Source organism: Nerophis lumbriciformis, linkage group LG15 (genome assembly GCF_033978685.3).
Source record: "Nerophis lumbriciformis linkage group LG15, RoL_Nlum_v2.1, whole genome shotgun sequence".
In the NCBI taxonomy this organism is placed as follows: domain Eukaryota; kingdom Metazoa; phylum Chordata; class Actinopteri; order Syngnathiformes; family Syngnathidae; genus Nerophis; species Nerophis lumbriciformis.
The window spans coordinates 40,656,471-40,672,917 of NC_084562.2; positions in this window are offsets into that span (position 1 = coordinate 40,656,471).

The following is a 16,447-nucleotide window of genomic DNA, read 5'->3' on the forward strand; positions in this document are numbered from 1 at the left end:
GACATTCAAGTTGAACATACTAGTAATTTAAATATTTTAAATATATAAGTGAAGTGAAGTGAAGTGATTTACATTTATATAGCGCTTTTCCTCAAGTGACTCAAAGCGCTTTTACATAGTGAAACCCAATATCTAAATTACATTTAAACCAGTGTGGCTGGCACTGGGAGCAGGTGGGTAAAGTGTCTTGCCCAAGGACACAACGGCAGTGACTAGGATGGCAGAAGCGGGGATCGAACCTGCAACCCTCAAGTTGCTGGCACGGCCGCTCTACCAACCCAGCTATACCGGTTAACTATGTAATACATTTAAAAATCCAAAATACAATCCACAACAAATTGTCACAACAATACAGAACATAGAACACATGCATAAAAAAACTTACTTATACTGTAATGTTTGATGCTTATAATTCCGAGTGTTCCTGAATGCAACATTTGCTTGCTGTAACTATTATTGGTGCATAATGAGGAAGTGCTAAAAAAAATGTTTTCTGTGCTTACTGGGGCGGTATAGCTCGGTTGGTGGAGTGGCCGTGCTAGCAACTAGAGGGTTCCAGGTTCGATCCCCGCTTCTGCCATCCTAGTCACTACCGTTGTGTCCTTGGGCAAGACACTTTACCCACCTGCTCCCAGTGCCACCCACATTGGTTTAAATGTAATTTAGATATTGGGTTTCACTATGTAAAAGCGCTTTGAGTCACTAGAGAAAGGCGCTATATAAATATAATTCACTTCACTTCACTTCACTACTGGCTATCTTAGCGCCTCGCTGCTAACGGTGTTAAGAGGGCAGCTGTTGCTGTGTTAGGGACGGCAATACAGTTTAAAAAAAGAGCGTCAGACCGTGATATGACACACTGGCCTTGTCCCTGTAGTCAACCAGTTCTGCTAAGTGCTCTCCATGTGAACATCCCTCATAATAAAGTGTGTTAGCTCATACGTCTAAAAGCAATGAACCCAGGTGCTCCCCTAATTCATCACCTTTACCTCACAGAAAGTGGGCTTTTTAACGAGCTACAGACACATTAAGTAGCATCAATTGCTCTGCAGGGGATTGGTAAAAAAAACAAAAAAAAACACCTTTAAGCCCATTTAGTCATTATGCAGCCTTTACTAACACTTTGTTGTCCCACTAACTCCATAAGCACCAATTACATATTCAGTAGGGATGTTCTGATCAGGGTTTTATGCTGCAATTGCGATGCAGATACTCCACCCAGATCGGCTGATACTGTGCCAATACCAATTTTTTGACTCATGACGTGACCTGTGCTGCAGGTCATGTCTTGTCATAGCTTTTATGTTTAGTTCTGTTCTTAGCGCTCCTTGCCCTCCTTTCATTTATGTTCCCGTTGCTAGGATTGTTTGAGTTCACACACCGGTTTTGTTGATTAGTGTCTCTACCTGCTGCCATCACTAATCACGCACCCTATGCCGGTTTAACCCCGGCAGTCATTGCAGGATTCTTGTCGGCAATATGCAAACTATGTCTGGCTTCACGCTACGTCCTAGTTTATGCCTGTTCGATTCCATGTTTATGGTCTGCTCAGTTAAGTTAGTGTGTTACATTTTGCCTTGAGCAGTTGATCAATACAGTTTCTTACCTGCAAGCTGTCTAAAGTCCTCTGCATCTTAGAAGCACAACACCCCACCATGCCAAAACGTTACAACTAGGGATGTCCGATAATATCGGCCTGCCGATATTATCGGCCAATAAATGCGTTAAATTGTAATATCGGAAATTATCGGTATCTGTTATATATGCTAACAGCAGACAACTGACATATTTATCATAAATATAATTATATATATATAAAATAACTAGAGGTGCAAGAGTACAGGTAACCCATGCTACAGTCCATACCTCGATTTTAGGGCCAAGGTGTTGCTTATTTTTCAGTACATTTTGTGGGGGTAGAGAGAACAACTTTTTTCCCTCTCAATGTTATTTTTTTTTTTTTTGCTTATAAACACAAACATTCTGCAGTAAACAAAGTCAGTCGTGGAATTAACACATTATTATGCCTAATTTGGACAACCAGGTATGGTGAAGATAAGGTACTTTTTAAAAATAATAATAAAATAAGTTAAAAAAAAGAAAGTAAAACAATATAAAAACAGTTACATAGAAACTAGTAATTAATGAAAATGAGTAAAATTAACTGTTAAAGGTTAGTACTATTAATGGACCAGCAGCACGCACAATCATGTGTGCTTACGGACTGTATCGCTTGCAGACTGTATTGATATATATTGATATATAATGTAGGAACCAGAATATTAATAACAGAAAGAAACAACCCTTTTGTGTGAATGAGTGTGAATAAGTGTTTTTTTATGTTGATTTAATTTAAAAAAAAAAAAAAAAAAAATTTAATAAAAAAAAAAAAAAAAAAATTGTTTTTAATTAAATCAACATAAAAAAACACTTATTCACACTCATTCACACAAAAGGGTTGTTTCTTTCTGTTATTAATATTCTGGTTCCTACATTATATATCAATATATATCAATACAGTCTGCAAGGGATACAGTCCGTAAGCACACATGATTGTGCGTGCTGCTGGTCCACTAATAGTACTAACCTTTAACAGTTAATTTTACTCATTTTCATTAATTACTAGTTTCTATGTAACTGTTTTTATATTGTTTTACTTTCTTTTTTATTCAAGAAAATGTTTTGAATTAATTTATCTTATTTTATTTTATTTTTTTTAAAGTACCTTATCTTCACCATACCTGGTTGTCCAAATTAGGCATAATAATGTGTTAATTCCACGACTGACTTTGTTTACTGCAGAATGTTTGTGTTTATAAGCAAAAAAAACCCAAAATAACGTTGAGAGGGAAAAAAGTTGTTCTCTCCACCCCCACAAAATGTACTGAAAAATAAGCAACACCTTGGCCCTAAAATCGAGGTATGGACTGTAGCATGGGTTACCTGTACTCTTGCACCTTTAGTTATTTTATATATATATAATTATATTTATGATAAATATGACAGTTGTCTGCTGTTAGCATATATAACCTCGATCAGACATGGTGGAAATGTTTGTTACAAGATACTGCGGTTGTAAACAGTGACGGTACTTGGTATGATCCTGCACGGGACAATCCGCTTTAAAAAAAATAAAATCAAATTGGGATATTAATCGAGATCGGATGATTTGAAAAAATAATCGTGATAATTTTGTTTTGACATATCGCCCAGCCCTACCCTGACGACTACATTTCGGTGCTTCTGGGTTATTGATGAAGTTTGCTACTGACCTGTTTAATCCAGGGCAGGAGGGACATACTCTATTTTGGGCAAAAGTCTCATAGAAAATTCATGAACTGCTTTTCGTTGCTGTCAATGTTTCTTTTTATGTTCTCTATTTCCGTACTGCAAGATGCACGCTTTGTTGTTTTCACTAAAGAGGTCACTTTGGAAACACACTCTGAGAGCACTTCAGCCTGTTTGTGGTTTTCTGTTTGTCTCTACGAATGCAATGAAAACATTTGACATGCAGCTGCAGACATGACGTAATATGCTGCTCCAAAAAACTGCATGAAAAAAATCATTCAGTTTCACTTTAATGTTGTATTCCTTGTAGTTTTAATGCAAAACCCAAAACCAGTAAAGTTGGCACGTTGTGTAAACCGTAAGTAAAAACAGAATACAATGATTTGCAAATCCTTCTTAACTTATATTCAATTGAATAGACTGCAAAGACAATATATTTAATATTCGAACTGAGAAACTTTTTTTTTTTAAATAATCATTAACTTAGAATTTAATGGCAGCAACACATTGCAAAAAAGTTGGCACAGGGGCATTTTTACCACTGTGTTACATGGCCTTTCCTTTTAACAACACTCAGGAAACATTTGGGGACTGAGAACACCATTTTTTTAAGCTTTTCAGGTGGAATTCTTTCCCATTCTTGCTTGATGTACAGCTTAAGTTGTTCAACAGTCCAGAGGTCTCCGATGTGGTATTTTAGGCTTCATAATGCACAACACATTTTCAATGGGAGTCAGGTCTGGACTACAGGCATGCCAGTCTAGTACTCACACTCTTTTACTACGAAGCCACGCTGTTGTAACACGTGCAGAATGTGGCTTGGCATTGTCTTGCTGAAAAAGATGTTGCTTGGATGGCAACATATGTTGCTCCAAAACCTGTATGTACCTTTCAGCATTAAAGGTGCCTTCACAGATGTGAAATTTACCCATGCCTTGGGCACTAATATACCCCCATACCATCACAGATGCTGGCTTTTGAACTTTGCGCCTATAACAGTCCGGATGGTTCTTTTCCTCTTTGGTCCGGAGGCCACGACGTCCACAGTTTGTAAAAACAATTTGAAATGTGGACTCGTCAGACCACAGAACACTTTTCCACTTTGCATCAGTCCATCTTAGATGAGCTCGGGCCTAGCGAAGCCGGTTGCGTTTCTGGGTGTTGTTGATAAATGGCTTTCGCTTTGCATAGTACAGTTTTAACTTGCACTTACAGATGTAGCGACAAACTGTAGTTACTGACAGTGGTTTTCTAAAGTGTTACTGAACCCATGTGGTGATATCCTTTACACACTGATGTCGGTTTTTGATGCCGTACCGCCTGAGGCATCCAAGGTCACGGTTTTCAGCCTTGCCGCTTACGTGTGGGGATTTCTCCGGATTCTCCAAACCTTTTGATGATATTACGGACCGTAGAGGGTGAAATCCCTAAATTCCTTACAATAGCTAGTTGAGAAATGTTATTCTTAAACTGTTCGACAATTTGCTCACGCATTTGTTCACAAAGTGGTGACCCTCGCCCTATCCTTGTTTGTGAATGACTGAGCATTTCGTGGAAGCAGCTTTTATACCCAATCATGGCACCCACCTGTTCCCAATTAGACTGTTCACCCATGGGATGTTCCAAATAAGTGTTTGATGAGCATTCCTCAACTTTCTCTGCCACACGTGCCAGCTTTTTTTGGCCCTATAATGATAATTTAATGCGTTGTAATTCCACGAGAGTTTTGGAGCAACACATGCGCGTACGAGCGGTCCGGTTTGGATGTGCAGAGCGACTGCTTTAGTGATCGCTCCGTGCATTGTTCTCCCTTTTAATCATACATGGTACCTTTTGTGTAAATAATTCCACCACAGTAAGATGCTTCTTAAGGGAAATGTCTTGTTTCAGATGCTTTGTTTTGCTGCTGCTTTTTTTAAAGAAACTTTGCAGTGTGCAGTCACTTCTTCCAAACCTTTTGCCGCACTTTTCTTTTCTTTGGAACAAACGTCTCGCTTTCGTTAGCATTAGCCATGTTTTGCCAAGTTAGTGGATCTCCGCAAGGGCACGAGCGAGGTTTACGGAAGCTTATGGGGGCAAAAATATGCTGCAGCAAAAGGAGAAAAAATTGAAATGAAAATACTTGAATTCATCTATAAAATCGATATAATCATCGACCAGGCTTATATCTAGTTATTATGCGGTCAAGATTTTCCTAGTTTCCTCTTAGACCAGGGGTCGGCAACCCAAAATGTTGAAAGAGCCATATTGGACCAAAAATACAAAAAACAAATCTGTCTGGAGCCTCAAAAAATTAAAAGCCATATTACATACAGATAGCGTGTCGTGAGATATAAATTGAATTAAGAGGACTTAAAGGAAACTAAATGACCTCAAATATAGCTACAAATGAGGCATAATAATGCAATAAGTACATATAGCTAGCCTAAATAGCATGTTAACATCGATTAGCTTGCAGTCATGCAGTGACCAAATATGCCCGATTAGCACTCCACACAAGTCAATAACATCAACAAAATTCACCTTTGTGCATTCACGCACAACATTAAAAGTTTGGTGGACAAAATGAGACAGAAAAAGAAGTGGCATAAAAGACGTCCTAGAAAGTGGGAGAAAGTTATATATGTAAACAAACTACGGTGAGTTCAAGGACCGCCAAAATTAGTAGGACAAAACGGCACTCGCCAAATACTCGAATCAGTGAAGCATGTTTAATATAAACAGTGTGCTTTATAACAATTAGGGAGGTTTGTGTCATGTTTGTCCTCCTACAGAAACCATATTAACACAAAAAATATATGTTTTTCCCCTCATCTTTTTCCATTTTTCATACATTTTTGAAAAAACTCCAGAGGGCCACTAGGGCGGCGCTAAAGAGCCGCATGCGGCTCTAGAGCCGCGGTTTGCCGACCCCCGTCTTAGACCTTACATTCAAACTCTTGTTGGCATGCTTTCTTTCGTATGTTCACCCGACTTGAGCATTAAAATAGGTTTCTTACCTGCACATTTCTTCTTGCAGTCCCGCCTGTCCCCGACTCCCGACGAAAATATTGCTGCGTAACTTTACAAATACATTTGACTAATCGACATCAGTAAAATGTGGCATAATTACTTAGTAAACCATCTTGCAAGAACCATAAACAGGAGAAACCTACAGCGGAGGACTCGTCGATTGCCATTAGAAGTTCCTTGGAGTGGGATTCGGATTCGTCTGTGTATCTGGCAACCTTGGTCATGAAAAGTGGGAGAGGACTACAGAATTTTGAACCGAGATTGCGATACCATTTCTGACAACATTACCGTATTTTTCGGACTACAAGTTGCAGTATTTTTCATAGTTTGGCCGGGCTCCAGTGCGATTTATATATGTTTTTTTCCTTCTTTATTATGTATTTTCGGCAGGTGCGACTTATACTCCGGTGCGACTTATACTCCGAAAAATACGGTACTACATATGGCACCTTTATATGAAGCTCATGAAGCACTAAGTTAAATGATGTGAACACCTTTCTTACTGTATCCTTCCTAATATTCTTCTGCCGGGGAGACTTTGTATGTGTCAGTAATATGCAACTATAATTATTTGATACTTATTTATGTAAACAAATGCCCAGTTTTAGACTGCAATATTGTTCAATTAAGGATACTTATTATCTATGTCTAGCTTTTGTGTTATTGTGTGCGTAGCTGTTGTGTAGCTGCTAGTTCCAGTAACCTACACTATAGCCTACAATGTTTATTTTTTATAAATGCCTTGCCTAAAATACACGGACAGATCAAACTTGTGTGTTTATTGGAGGACATTTAGATGAAAACTGGCTAAACATGCAGAAGGACTGCTTGTATCTGAGCCTATATCAGAGATTTTAAGTGCAAGACAATATATATTTTTGCTGATATTGTAGAGATAGTCGATGTCAATTTCAGATCGGGAAACCTCTAGTTGTATTATTATTTATATGCAAAATAATATATTGTGATATATATCATTATCATTGTATTATTGAATTGCGTGGGGTGTGGTCTCCCGCTGGCTTGGGGGCTAGCTGTCCCCTGCTTCTCCCGTGCCTTGTCCTTTGCCGGGCGCGTCTGTCTACGGCCTGCTGCTGGCCCTTCCGGGCAGCACAGTGATCCCAGCTCTGGAGTTCCTGTTGCTGGTCATTTGGTGATCTGGGCGCCACACCTGCTGTTTTGGGTTGGGCTCTCTGGGTGGCTGGGGCCGTACTCTGGCTCCAGCACCTACTGGGAGACAAATATATTGTACATACAAAAACAAATATTTTTATTTATTTATTTATTGGAATTATGACAATGCATATTCAACAACATAGAGCAACAATGTAAATATGCCAGAGTTTGCACAATACCTACTCAGTGGCCTAGTGGTTAGAGTGTCCCCCCTGAGACCGGTAGGTTGTGAGTTCAAACCCCGGCCGAGTCATACCAAAGACTATAAAAATGGGACCCATTACCTCCCTGCTTGGCACTCAGCATCAAGGGTTGGAATTGGGGGTTGAATCACCAAAAATGATTGCCGGGCGTGGCCACCACTGCTGCTCACTGCTTCCCTCACCTCCCAGGGGGTGATCAAGGGTGTTGGGTCAAATGCAGAGAATAATTTCGCCACACCTAGTATGTGTGTGACAATCATTGGTACTTTAACCTTAACTTAATAGCTCATTTTAATCTGTTGTCCTAAGGCAGGTTAATATAGAAAGCATTCAACAGGTCATAGTTTTAAAGAATACATAAATCACAAAACATTACTCATTACAAGCATACCATAAGCACAGACCATGGACAAAAAATAATAATATTACAAAATAAAATAAAACAAACAACAAACAAAAAAAAAACAAGTGAATAATCTAATTGTGCGTGCATGTCTGATTAGTTTTCAACCAGTGTTTCAATGCATTTTTAAATGTTAAATAGGTGTCACCGTTTCTGACATGGGCTGGCAGCCTGTTCCATGACTGTATGCCTCTGATAGACCCCACCATTTATATATATTTATATATACTCACATACACACAATTATTCATACATACTGTATATACATACATACACGCACACATAGGTACCTATGCTCCCACATACTGTACATACACAAATACAATACACACCACACACTCAAAGTTCATACATCCATACGCACACTCACTGTACAAACATACATATACACATACTGTACATATACATTCACTGTACAAACATACATATACACATACTGTACATATACGAGCACATAAGTGTACATACAGTCACACATATAATCACGTTTCATCAAACATATATTAACGTTGTTCCCCTAGGAGAAACTGGGTAACACACGGCACACTAACAAAGCTTAACCTATTGTTACTATAACAATCTACAAGGTTAATACAGTTCGCTTCTCTTTCTTCCCCTCCATTTATCTGCTTCCTTTTGTATTTAAGTTATCATTACATATATGTATTGTTGCATTTGAAACAATTGTATTGTTGATAATAGAGGTAATTATTGTTGTTATTCATTATCAATAGTGCTATTGCTATTGGTATTTGTATTGCTCCATTTGTAGTGTAATAATGTTCATTGTCATTTCTGTGTTATTAATATTTACTTCCCGAACTGCTTCTCTGCTTCCACTTTCACTATCATATTTGTACATATCCTATTTGTTTATGCTGTTCTGTTGTTGTCATTGTTATTGTTGTTTGTTGTTGTTGTTGTCTCTCTGTCTTATGCCCCTCTTGTCCCCGCAATTTCCCCCCTCTGTCTTCCTTTTTTTCTCTTTCTATCCCCTCCTGCTGTGCCAAATAATAATATAAATCCATTTATTAAAATCAAATACGAATAAGGCAACAAGAGAAGTATCCCACAATTATCTTTTGTAAAGTAAATCTGTACAGCCGAAATGGGCATCTACATCAACAATATGATTTGCCTGAGTACCTGGACAGGACAAAAAAAGAGCAAAAGACTACAAGAATTTTTTTTTATTCAGCCTAATTCCTCAGTGTCATAATGGTACATTCTACAAACCCCGTTTCTATATGAGTTGGGAAATTGTGTTGGATGTAAATATAAACGGAATACAATGATTTGCAAAAAATGTTCAACCCATATTCAGTTGAATATGCTACAAAGACAACATATTTGATGTTCAAACTGATAAACTTTTTTTTTTTTTTAAATAACCATTAACCTTAGAATTTGATGCCAGCAACACGTGACAAAGAAGTTGTGAAAGGTGGCAATAAATACTGATAAAGTTGAGGAATGCTCATCAAACACTTATTTGGAACATCCCACAGGTGAACGGGCAAATTGGGAACAGGTGGGTGCCATGATTGGGTATAAAAGTAGATTCCATGGAATGCTCAGTCTTTCACAAACAAGGATGGGGCGAGGGTCACCACTTTGTCAACAAATGCGTGAGAAAATTGTTGAACAGTTTAAGAAAAACCTTTCTCAACCAGCTATTGCAAGGAATTTAGGGATTTCACCATCTACAGTCCGTAATATCATCAAAGGGTTCAGAGAATCTGGAGAAATCACTGCACGTAAGCAGCTAACCCCATGACCTTCGATCCCTCAGGCTGTACTGCATCAACAAGCGACATCAGTGTGTAAAGGATATCACCACATGGGCTCAGGAACACTTAAGAAAACCACTGTCTGTAACTACAGTTGGTCGCTGCATCTGTAAGTGCAAGTTAAAACTCTCCTATGCAAGGTGAAAACCGTTTATCAACAACACCCAGAAACGCTGTCGGCTTCGCTGGGCCTGAGCTCATCTAAGATGGACTGATACAAAGTGGAAAAGTGTTCTGTGGTCTGACAAGTCCACATTTCAAATTGTTTTAGGAAACTGTGGACGTCGTGTCCTCCGGACCAAAGAGGAAAAGAACCATCCGGATTGTTATAGGCGCAAAGTTAAAAAGCCAGCATCTGTGATGGTATGGGGGTGTATTAGTGCCCAAGACATGGATAACTTACACATCTGTAAAGGCGCCATTAATGCTGAAAGGTACATACAGGTTTTGGAGCAACATATGTTGCCATCCAAGCAACGTTACCATGGACGCCCCTGCTTATTTCAGCAAGACAATGCCAAGCCACGTGTTACATCAACGTGGCTTCATAGTAAAAGAGTGCGGGTACTAGACTGGCCTGCCTGTAGTCCAGACCTGTCTCTCATTGAAAATGTGTGGCGCATTATGAAGCCTATAATACCACAAGGGAGACCCCCGGACTGTTGAACAACTTAATCTGTACATCAAGCAAGAATGCGAAAGAATTCCACCTGAGAAGCTTAAAAAATGTGTCTCCTCAGTTCCCAAACGTTTACTGAGTGTTGTTAAATGGAAAGGCCATGTAACACAGTGGTGAACATGCCCTTTTCCAACTACTTTGGCACGTGTTGCAGCCATGGAATTCTAAGCTAATTACTAATTGCAAAAAAAAAATAAAGTTTATGAGTTTGAACATCAAATATCTTGTCTTTGTAGTGCATTCAATTGAATATGGGTTGAAAAGGATTTGCAAATCATTGTATTCCGTTTATATTTACATCTAACACAATTTCCCAACTCATATGTAAACGGGTTTGTAATACTATGTGACATGATCAAGATCTGTACTGTAAGTCAGTACCAGGCATATTTTTCTTTTATCAAACAATCATTTCATATAATTTGAAGTACACTGAAAAAAACGAGAGAATATGAATATTAGATTCACCGCTCGCTTTGGAGCATCGCTCCTTGTGACCATAGCCGCAACTCGATGTGCTGACACGCAGTCCCAAACCAGCAAGCAGCTTCAACCTCAGCGAGTCTCAATGTTGTGTCAACATGCTCCCATTTGCAACTTGAGCTGAAGCCCCCCCATGCATAAATTGTCTGCGTCCCTTGAATTGCATCCTTTTATGGCGCTCCACAGTTCTGTACCAGACACTCAATATGACTTTTTAATAGCAATACGCAGGCCAAGTGTGATAAGCATCATAAAGGGAGGATTTACTGGAGGACATTTGTATTATACTGCATCAACTTTCATCTTGGCACATCTTGCCAGAACCAATTTAATGCCTTCAGTACTGCTTTTATTTTTGTGTGATTGATTGAACAATGTTCTCAGAGACTTTGACCTGCTTTCACTACATCATAGACCTCTTATTGGATTCCTTGTATTAGTTGAAGACACAAATGTGGGATCATTTCAATTCTGACAAATTGGAAGTAGTAAATTAGACCCTTGACTTAATGTGAGGCCCGGACTATTATTATAAAAAATGAAATATGATCTAAATGACAAAAAGCATTCATTTCTTTCAGGACATAAAATGCAGAGTTTAACCCATTTGAGACAGAAAACTATTATATTTGTATTAACATATCAATAATGAGTTCAATCCCAGGCTCGGGATCTTTCTGTGTGGAGTTTGCATGTTCTCCCCGTGACTGCGTGGGTTCCCTCCGGGAACTCCGGCTTCCTCCCACCGCCAAAAACATGCACCTGGGGATAGGTTGATTGGCAACACTAAATTGGCCCTAGTGTGTGAATGTGAGTGTGAATGTTGTCTGTCTATCTGTGTTGGCCCTGCGATGAGGTGGAGACTTGTCCAGGGTGTACGCCGCCTTCCGCCCGAATGCAGCTGAGATAGGTTCCAGCACCCCCCGCGACCCCAAAAGGGACAAGCGGTAGAAAATGGATGGATAAACGTGTTCATAAATATCACCAACGAGCCAATCCCAGCATCATGTTGCCTGCAAGTTGTTACTATGGTTACCAACTCTCTGAAAAATAAATAATACACCTTATTGGACGCCAAATCGATTGTCTTCACTCCTGCAATTGTGTTGATGGTTTTCCTTTCTTTTATTTTGATTGATGTGAAACACTTTTAACACCATTTGCCTGACACAACGTCCACCGTTTCCAAAAACAATTTGAAATGTGGACTCACCAGACCACAGAACACTTTTCCACTTTGCATCAGTCCATTTTAGATGAGCTCGGGCCCAGCGAAGCCGGCGGCGTTTCTGGGTGTTGTTGATAAATGGCTTTGGCTTTGCATAGTAGAGTTTTAACTTGCACTTACAGATGTAAGTGGTGATGGTTTTCCTTTATTTTATTTTTATTGATGTGAAACAATTTTAATACCATTTGCCTGAAACCGGAATGTATTTAGATACATGTTTTGGATTATGAAGTATACATGATAAACATATTGTTTACTAATCGATTTTTAATGCAAAACAACAACAACAACAAATTGCGGTGAGCTATCCTCTCTTTACAAAATTATTTGTCATGACAGGGATCAAACTCACATTTTCTGTTCCAAAAATATTTGCTTTAAACACTAGACCAGTGGTTATCAAACTTTTTTCACCAAGTACCACCTAAGAAAACACTTGGCTCTCTAAGTACCACTATAATGACCAACATTAAAATACAGTAGCGCAGTAGGCCTAAGTATTCATTAAAACAAGGCAGAGGTTTTATTTAACAATTATATTTAATATTTTTGGCCACTGTTACATCACACACAGTTTGAACAGTAACACTTTGTTTTAATATAGAAAAATATAACACTAATCACTTAATTAAGTGATTCTTTGGCATAACACTAGAATGAGCGCTTACCATAGTTTGAGAATCACTGCACAAGACCACAATGGAATACACATCTGTAACTGCCATTACCAATATTATGGCATTAGGTCAGTATGGTAAGGTGATTAAGTTTGCTAATAGATTTCACATAAATCTCCCTATCCTTTATTAATTGACATTTTACAAACTGTTTTTGGTTCTCAACGGTGTCTCGCTTGTCTGGGGCGTATTCTAAATGAAGAATACATTAACGTTGCCCTGCTTCATTGCTACAAATTGTTTCTCACCATCATTATCGAAGTGACTGGCATGCACTCACAACTTCTTTTTAGGGATGTCCGATAATGGCTTTTTGCCGATATCCGATATTCCGATATTGTCCAACTCTTTAATTACTGATACCGATATCAACCGATATATGCAGTCGTGGAATTAACACATTATTATGCCTAATTTGGACAACCAGGTATGGTGAAGATAAGGTCCTTTTTAAAAAAATAAAATAAAATAAAATAAGATAAATAAATTAAAAAAACATTTCTTGTATAAAAAAGAAAGTAAAACAATATAAAAACAGTTACATAGAAACTAGTAATTAATGAAAATGAGTAAAATTAACTGTTAAAGGTTAGTACTATTAGTAGACCAGCAGCACGCACAATCATGTGTGCTTACGGACTGTATCCCTTGCAGACTGTATTGATATATATTGATATATAATGTAGGAACCAGAATATTAATATCAGAAAGAAACAACCCTTTTGTGTAAATGAGTGTGAATGAGTGTAAATGGGCGAGGGAGGTTTATTGGGTTGGTGCACTAATTGTAAGTGTATCTTGTGTTTTTTATGTTGATTTAATAAAAAAAAAAAAAAAAAAAAAAAAAAAAAACGATACCGATAATTTCCGATATTACATTTTAAAGCATGTATTGGCCGATAATATCGGCTGGTCGATATTATCGGACATCTCTACTTCTTTTGGCCCCACTGTGCTATATTTTGCAGTGGTACTTACTGTATGTACTTCTTACATAAAACAACAATTAAAAAGACAGACTGAGTCACCAATGCGTGGGTTTTTGTTTGAACACTCGATTCCACGGAATGATATGCGGACAAACGGAGTAGCTCTACGATAATAGAGATTGTTTACAAAAAACGTGGGGTAGGATTCAAACATCTTGATTAGTGAAACTGTACACAAAATATATGCTTCAATGTAGCATGTAGTATGTAGGGATGGATACCTTTCACATGTGAATTGATACAGTGCCAATTCCGGGTATTGGGAAATCAATGCCGGTACTCACTGGTACCAATTTTCAGTACTTATGTGTGTGTTAATTTGTATTAATAAATGTTAATTAAAAAAAAAAATTTAAAAAAATTATTGAACCTTTAACACTAAGCTGTGCTGTGCAGTTATCTTGTTTTCTTACACAATTGTGTCCCAGTTGTAAGTACTGTACTGTATTTTATAGTAGACTTTGCATGCAGTTCCAAGACGTTACATGGCAGTAGTCTACTCTTAGTTCTGCTTGACTGCTGGTTTTCCGGCCAACAAAAGGTTGTCATGATCCGTGGTCGGATCATGTTTTGTGTTATCGGTTTGTTTTGGACTCCTTTTAGTTCCTGGTTATGCACTTCCTGAGTTTAGTCACCATGGTTACTTATGATTTTCACCTGCCTTTTCGCGCACCTGTTGCTCATCAGAGACTACTATTTAAGCCTGTCATTTTCAGTCGGTCGTCCTGGCGACATTGCTTCTGTTACCCTTGCTACCCATGTTTCCTGATGATACCCCTGAAATCCATGCCATAGTTCCCTGCATTCCAAGTAAGTTTTTGTTTATTGTCCATAGTTTTGCCTTTGTGGTAGTTTTTTTTCTTTTTTTCTTTTTATCTCCGCCTTGAGCGCGCCTTTTGTTTGAACCCCTTTTGTAGTATAATGTTAAAATAAATCATGTCCTTACTAGGGCTGCAACTAACGATTAATTTGATAATCGATTAATCTGTCGATTATTACTTTGATTGATCGATTAATAATCGGATAAAAGAGACAAACTACATTTCTATCCTTTCCAGTATTTTATTGAAAAAAAAAACAGCATACTGGCGCCATGTTCTTTCAACTTGCCAAATAAAACAAGGAAAATGTTACAAAAATGCACACTTTTGATCGGTTTCACCTCTGGTGAAACCGATCAAAAGTGTGCATGTCCTCTTGTGCTAGCATGCTAGCAGCTGGCGGGCTACGTATAGACTGACCATACGTCCTCTTTTCACCGGACATGTCATCTTTTGCGAGGCTGTCAGGGCGGAGTTTCATAAATGCCTCAAATGTCCGGCATTTTGAGTATTGTTTGCACAACGTGCAGTACGCTACTTAATATGTCCGTGTGGAAACTCGTTCGGTACAATTGCGCACCGAAACGAAACCCCCGTACCGAAACGGTTCGATACAAATACACGTACCGTTACACCCCTAATATTTTGATTATTGTTTCTCAGCTGTTTGTAAATGTTGCAGTTTATAAATAAAGGTTAAAACGTAGCTTCTGCGCATGCGCATAGCATAGATCCAACAAATCGATGACTAAATTAATCGCCAACTATTTTTATAATCGATTTTAATCGATTTAATCGATTAGTTGTTGCAGCCCTAGTCCTTACCTTCACGCCGTGTCCGATCCAACCTTTCTTGCATCTCGGGAAAACAAACCCCCCAAAGTCCACGCCATGACAAAGGTATCGTAATATCGCACACTTTTATTCTACTTGAATCGGTACCCAATAGTACCGACGGACTTTGGTCAGTGTCAAATTCGGTACCCGTCCCTGCTTGAAGGCATGTTCAAAATATACTAAATCTGTCAAGACGTGGACTATGGTGTGTTTGTTTTCCCGAGATGCAAGTAAAGCTGGACTGGTCATGGCCTGAAGGTAAATATATATTTATTTATAACACTCAAAGGAACAAAAAGCGTGCTCAAGGCGGATGTACAAACTTGACTAACGAAACAAAAAGACTTGCACGTGGGCGAAAAACTGTGAACAATTAAACAAAAACACTAACTGTGGCATTAATAGAAAAAACTTACTTGGACAAGGCATGAAGTGCGCAGAGGTAGACAGAGTGTGACAGGGGTATGAATGCGGGATGTCACCAGAAAGACAAACTGAAAACAATGAACTTAAATACTACAGACATGATTAACGAAAACAGGTGCGTGACTCAAAACGTGAAACAGGTGCGTGACGTGACAGGTGAAAACTAATGGGTTGCTATGGTGACAAACAAGAGTGCACAATGAGTCCAAACGTGAAACAGGTGAAAATAATGGGTAATCATGGAAACAAGACAAGGGAGAGAAAAGCCAGAAACTAAAGAGTCCAATAACTAAACATGACTAAAACAAAACATGATTACACAGGGCATGTGGAAGAAGGTACCTAGAGAAAACCTCCGCAGTGCAATCCCAATGAAATATGCAAACTTGCTCCGTCTTGCCCAGTATTGATTAATTTCCCCAAAAATATCGGATT